This window comes from Pollachius pollachius (genome assembly GCF_949987615.1).
Source record: "Pollachius pollachius genome assembly, chromosome: 11".
Taxonomy (NCBI): domain Eukaryota; kingdom Metazoa; phylum Chordata; class Actinopteri; order Gadiformes; family Gadidae; genus Pollachius; species Pollachius pollachius.
The window spans coordinates 13,533,964-13,541,071 of NC_136944.1; positions in this window are offsets into that span (position 1 = coordinate 13,533,964).

Below are 7,108 nucleotides of genomic sequence, written 5' to 3' on the forward strand. Positions count from 1 at the left end.
TCGGCATTCCAGTGTTGTCCAAGGAACTGTTTATCGGCATAGACCGTCAAGACCATCAAGAACGTACTCTCTGTTTCCATCAAATGGGATTTTTGGAGGAGGTTGAGGGGGTGGTGGTGATGTTGGGGGTGGGTTGATGTAGAGGTGGAGACGGAGGTGGTGGAGGTGATTATGGAGGTGATAGTGGTGGATGCGGTGGTAGCAGCGAAGGTGGAGGTTTTGGTGGAGGAGGAGCTAGTGGTCGTTGTGGAGGGTGTGGTTTGCTGGGCCAGGGTGGTGGTGGTGGTGGTGGGGGGGGCAGTGGTTAATAACGTTGACGGTAGGTGGGCGATATATCATGATATGATAAGGTCATTGCTGAATATTAACCATCAGGGTGATGAGGCACATAACTCGTTAGCAGAATGCTGTATGGGAGGGCAGACACAAACACCCACACAACAAACACACACCCACACAACAAACCACATACACACATTTATACAGACATAAGCATACAGTATAACTGCAACTGGTTTAGGTGGGGAATTGGGAAGGAAGTAATCAATACACTATTTTTAGCTTAATATATACAGTTATATCAATGTGTGTATATATATAAATATATATATATATATACAGTGGTAGGCATACGTTTAGGCACCCATGCTAAAGTTGACTAAAAGAGGAATACAAAATCATAAATTCCCATAGAGACAGGCAGATTTTTATTTATAAAAAGCTAGTTATTTCATGGATCCAGGATACTATGCATCCTGATGAAGTCACCTAGGCCTTTTGAATTAAAATAGCCCCACATCACCGCATACCCTTCACCATACCTAGAGATGGGCTTGGTTCTTTTCAGTTAGCCTAATAGCTGTTAGTTAGCCTAATGATTTCTCAATGCAAATCAAACCAGCTAACAGGCCATGCCAATGCCCATCTCTGGGGGGGGTTAAGGGTATGTGGTGATAATATTTTAATTCCAAAGGCCTAGGTGACTTCATCAGGATGCATTGTATCCTGGATCCATGAAATAACGGGCTTTTAAAAATAAAAACCTGCCTGCGGATAAATTATTCATTCACAAAGCAAATTGGTGTCCTTAAAGGTTGGATTTCTCCTAATTTGTTTAATTAAGGTATTAAGATCAATTTCCAAAAGATGATTTTTTATTCCTCTTTTTAGTCAACGTTAGCATGGGTGCCTACACTTATGCCTACCACTGTGTATATATATATATATATATATATATATATATATATATATATATATATTACAGAATCTATTAATCAAGCCGCAATCCACACATATACTAACAAACACAAATCAAGTACACAGACATGCTCACACAAACATATTCAGCACTTCTGTTGTTGATAAAAGTTGGTCCAGTGTTTTACAGTTCAGAATCTACTTGTACTAAGTGGTTGTCTTAATTTGTTGTATTTAAGTCCTGACTAGTTGGTCACTGCTTTGTTTTTGCGGTTTTTAACCTGCCCCCATGTCTGGCTCATGAATCACACAGACACACACAGACACACACACACACTAGAAACACACTATATTTAGGTGCAATATGAGTATGCATTGTATGCACGCCTGTGTGTTCGGTATGTATGTGTGAGTGTGAGCGATCACACTCTTTTAAAATAGACTTGCAGCAAAGAGCTTTGTTTGGACCGAAAACAATTGCTGCTAAAGCTAAAATTAGGTTGTCGTCTTTCACCTCACTCAATTCCCTATCTCTGATCACTCTCATGTATACTCTCTCCATTTTGTCTTCTCCTCTACATCATGTGGTGTGTTGGCCGCAGACAGCCCCCTATCTGTCTAACTGACTACTTATATCTGTAATTTTTCGTCTGGCTATATTGTGAGATCGTGTTCCGTAAGTCTCCTTTGTTTTTGTCGCATCGATTTATTTTTTATTCCACTCGTCTATTTTAGTTTGTTACCTCAGCCCCCCAACCAACCGGCAATCTCATTTTAAAATGTGCCCGTATCTCAATGGCCTTTAACACACACGTCTCCACAGGCCTTCCCCCACACCCCACCCCCTCCATCCTCTCCTCTTCCTCTCTCGAGCCTCCTGCACAGTGACTGCTCTTCACTTACCCCCCCCCCACACACACGCTTCTCCGTCTTCATCATCTCCTCCTGCCTCTTGGGGGGAGGGGGAAGTATGCACCATGGCAACCACTGAGGTCAGGGCTTCTATCTAAATATTCAAGCGTTACTAACCCACTTGAATATTTTTGCAAATTATATATTTTTTCTTTCATGTAGTGAATAGTTTTCATGTTAAATTATTCATCACGCTACATTAAGTAGGTCATAACCTGTACATGATATTGACGCATGCACACACAAAGGCAAAGACACACACACACACACACACGCATGACACACATTTGGCTGTGCCCCAAACAAACACACACACAGACACAAACATACTCATCTCTACTATGTCAGCATTTTGCCTGTTGTGTGTGTGTGTGTGTGTGTGTGTGTGTGTGTGTGTGTGTGTGTGTGTGTGTGTGTGTGTGTGTGTGCGTGTGTGCGTGTGTGCGCGTGCGTGCGTGCGTGCGTGCGTGTGTGTGTGCGTGTGTGTGTGCTCCTTGTTGGCATAATGTTGAATGTGCGTCATCTGCAGCAGAACATTTGAGTGGGGAGAGTGCATCCAAACGTGTTGCGTGTCCGCAATACAAAATCACACACATACACTCGCTCACACAGGAACAGTAAGTGCATCACTTTTTCGATGCACTTTGATTTCAGTCCCATATCATTAGCATATTGTAATGTTTCCCTGTGTCTGTTGGGATGCATTTGAGTGTGTGTGTGTGTGTGTGTGTGTGTGTGTGTGTGTGTGTGTGTGTGTGTAAAATTGACACGTGAATGTGTGTTTGTTTGTGGGGGGCATAACAATCTGGATTTATTATTCTCTGCTGACATCAAACTGAATAGATTTGGCCCATGAAGGTGGTTAAAGTTACCAGCGGGGGGCCGATATTAAACTGAAGGGTAAAAGTACAGTAAACTACATCCCCCACGTCTCCATCTGTCCCCAAGCTGCCCCAACCCCCCGGCTGCCTTTCATGAGAGAGAGAGAGAGAGAGAGAGAGAGAGAGAGAGAGAGAGAGAGAGAGAGAGAGAGAGAGAGAGAGAGAGAGAGAGAGAGAGAGAGAGAGAGAGAGAGAGAGATTTTTTGGGAGATAGGGTGAGAGAGAGAGAGTTTGGGAAAGAGAGCAAGAGAGAGAATATTTGGGAGAGAGAGCGAGAGAGAGAGATTACTTCAAACAGCAATGCACCATGGGAGCATGTTTGTTTGGACTCCAGCTGTGTGTATTTCACCCTGGATCACACTGCTGAAGGTGATATGTTTATATGGAGGTTTTCTTGTTTATTTCTTAAAAGACCAAAAACTGATATGAAGCTATATGCACACATTTATTGTGTCACTCGTTTGAACACCTGCTGAATCGTAAAGCTTGGTAATCGTAAAGTATTTTCGTTTTCTGTTCAACAAGGAAAATAATGTTAAATGTTGTTTTCCTCCATTCTACGAAAAGCTGTTAACCAGTTTCCCCTACCTGTATTTTGCTTAAGTTACAACGCATTTGTTTACATGAAGCAAGAATGTCTTTTTCTATTATGAAGCTATTACTTAAAGCCCACACAAAAATACAGTCACATTATGTTCAAGTTTTGGATGCAGAAAGTCCTGCTTCAGGTCTTCCCAGGTTCTCCTGAAAGACCTAATTCACTCAATCGAGAACAACTGGGCCTCGGTATCCGTTTCCCCCCATTGATTGGGATGGCTATCTGCATCATTATTGTGCAATAAGTGCTTTCTTTCCTCTCATTTGACTCAAGCCATTGATTTGCAGTATAACACCAGGTGGGTAATTGCAACTTTATTGCAAGTCTCACAAATCAGACTCCAGATTTATAATCTCATGTCTGAAAGCAGACTTGTTGAGGCGGGGATCTGTAAAACCGACACCGGCAGCCCACTGTCTTTAAGCGAACCCAAACTGGGTCTATCCTTCCATGACTACAGTAGTAGTAATTTGCTTTGCTAGTGTTTCCCTTGCATTAGCGAAGTTATCCAATAGGAAAAATACTGATCATCATTGATGTGAGCAAATCGTAACCCAAGGGTTTAAACACAAACAGGTGTGAATGCTTCTGAGACACACTGATATAATCTGAAAGCTATATTTGGCGGGTAGTGCCAGAAGCATATGATATGCCAAAGCATCCCCTGAACACGCGCACAGGCCAAGAATAGATACACTCATCCCCGTGGCAACGTTGTCGCCATGACACCGATCTCACTCAACATAATCACCAACCAAAGTTCCCGCGTTTGGGCTATTTTTCATAACCCAATTTCCTTGTATGCTCATTATGCCCACTAATGACTTGTACACAGCAAGACTAAATGACTGTAATCCAACGTCCAGGGCTGTCTAGATGTGTTCCGTGTTTTATATGATCGAGAGGGCACTTGTCAGTATGTGAGGGGGGAGGTGGTTTATGTGCAGAAACTTCATCGGATGGAACTGAAGCACGTGGGTGAATTTACGAGACGGCTTATATTGATATTCCATATCCCGACTCTTTTCTCCCCGATCAAGTAAACCTCCTCTCGCTTTGTTGAGAACCTCTACCATGCCTGGAGGGTGATACATAATTGTTTTTTTATTTTATTATCTAGTGGATGCCAGTGTTGAAATTAGGACTTACGACCTCAGTTACTCCTCTGCCCAGTCTCTCTGTAAATGGAGGATACATGTGTAAATCCTCATCTATGTCTTCTAAGAAACTTAGTGTCTGTCTTTTTCTCACTGTCTTTTTATTTGTATTTATTTTACAACCTGTGTATGATTAGAAAGTGTGTGATGCTTCCCCTTTGAGGGACAGTGTGAGTATGATACGTCTTTCTTTTAAGCTATTATCTGTTCTTGATAACCTACTGCATAATAAGTCTTAAGTCTCTCTCTCTCTCGCTGCAGGCAATCTGCATATATATCCCCATCTGTTTGTTCTAACACACATCATATCTTCCTCGTCCTCTTCCCCTTCATTCCTCCTTTACTTAGGGGACAGTTATTGAGGGGAGGGGGGGGGAAGACCCTCAATCAGTCATTTAGATCAGAACGGACAGAGCCTAATCAGTTACCCATGTATCCCATTAGCAGAGATGCTGACCAAGCATTAAGCGGTCAATAAGTCAGCATGTGCGTCCATGTATTTGTGTGTGCGAGTATTTATCTGTGTCTGCAGATTTAACGGTTCATCCATAGATTTCCAACTAACTGTAACCTATACACATGGCCAATTTAGTGTCTGTGTGTGTGTGTGTGTGTGTGTGTGTGTGTGTGTGTGTGTGTGTGTGTGTGTGTGTGTGTGTGTGGGTCACTACTACCGTACATCCATATAATTCCCTCTCTAGAACCAGGGCAAAATTTCTTTGCTTGTGCGTGCGTGCGTGCGTGTGTGTGTGTGTTTATATGTGTGTGTGTGTGTGTGTGTGTGTTTATATGTGTGTGTGTGTGTGTCTTTTAAGGACCTCACACTAAAATCCTTATATTGGTGAACACAACATCTGACATGATACCGACTCCCAGATAGAGAAAAACAGGCAGTACTAACAGTGTAGTGACGGATAGTGTAGGCTAGTGTTCTGGCTAAAGTGTGTTTGGGGTCCGGGTTTAATACCGGCTGAACCCACTCTGCCTTGATCATCTTGAGTAGGCAACCTTCAGCAACATGTCTCACGCCCACCTGGTCGTTAATAACCTGTCTTTGTATTCACTGTAAGTCATTTTGGATAAGTGAGATTAATTAAAATGAATAATTAATCCCCAGTTGACCCTCGAAATCAAAGGGAAATTCAGCAGAGACTTACACTGAACTTAAAAGCATGTCATTAGGAGCAAGATGCATGACTGATTAATATCTGTTGGGAAAATACATAGTAAATAAGTAAATGGATGTTTTAAAAAATCCAGAAATTACAAATGGACTCGTTTTTAACGGCAAAATGCATGTGCAGACCAAAACCTTTTCTACCCCACCTCAAAGCTCCGTATCCCCCCCCTCCAAAGTCATGTCCGTCAGTGAGGCGATCTTCCAAGACTGTTACCTGTTGACAAGGTCCTACAGATAGACTTGTGTTTTTGAACATATTCGCCCAACTTGAGACTGCCTTCAGCGTGATGGGGTAAGAGTCTCACGAGCACCCAAACTTAGAATAGAAAAATCAAGAGCTAGAAAAAGCAGTATCTTGTTCAGAGAGGGAGAGAGACAGAGAGAGAGAAGATGATGGAGGTTTGTTGAGAGAGGTTTGAGATGAGGGGGGAGACATTAAATCTAATTTCACATTGTCTCCGGGCCTTTGGCAGCACTCAAGATAAAAAACCTTTTTTGCTCTAAAATGGATTTCAATATGAGGTGTGGAAGGAAGGACGCTACAGTCAAGAAAGTATGGAAGAATTTGTCTGGGTAAAATTGGTGTGAGAGACAGAGCAAAAGAGAATGAGAGAATGATTGAGAGAGAATGACAGAGAGACAGAGAGAGAATTAATTAAAGAAAGAGAGACAAAGGGAATGAGATAATTATAGAAGGAGGGATCAAGAGAGAAAGACAGAGAGAGAAAATGGGGAGACAGAGAGAAACAGAGATTGGGAACGGAGAGAGAGTGGGAGAAAGACAGAATGATAGAGAGGAGCGAGTAGGGCAGAGAGAAAAGGAGAGAGAGAGTGGGACAGAGGGTAACAGAGAGAGGGACGGAGAGAGCAAGAGAGCGAGAGAGTGGGAGAAAATGAGATGGACAGAGAGAAAGAGAGCGAGAGAGAAGGACAGAGGGAGTGTCCCAGAGGCCGACAGAGGGACAAATGGTTTCTTAAGAAGGCGCGGTAAATAGAGACAATCTAGAATGAATCTTTGTTCTTAATGTTATGTGTGTGTGTGTGTGTGCATGAATTATTTTGCTTGCGCTCGTTGCTGCTTTTAGCAGGCATGTGTGTGCACGTGCAGAGAGGAACGTCATTTGTCAAGCGATGCCAAGTCAACCCTGCGGAGGCTGAAGCTTACTCCTCAGCAGCCACCACA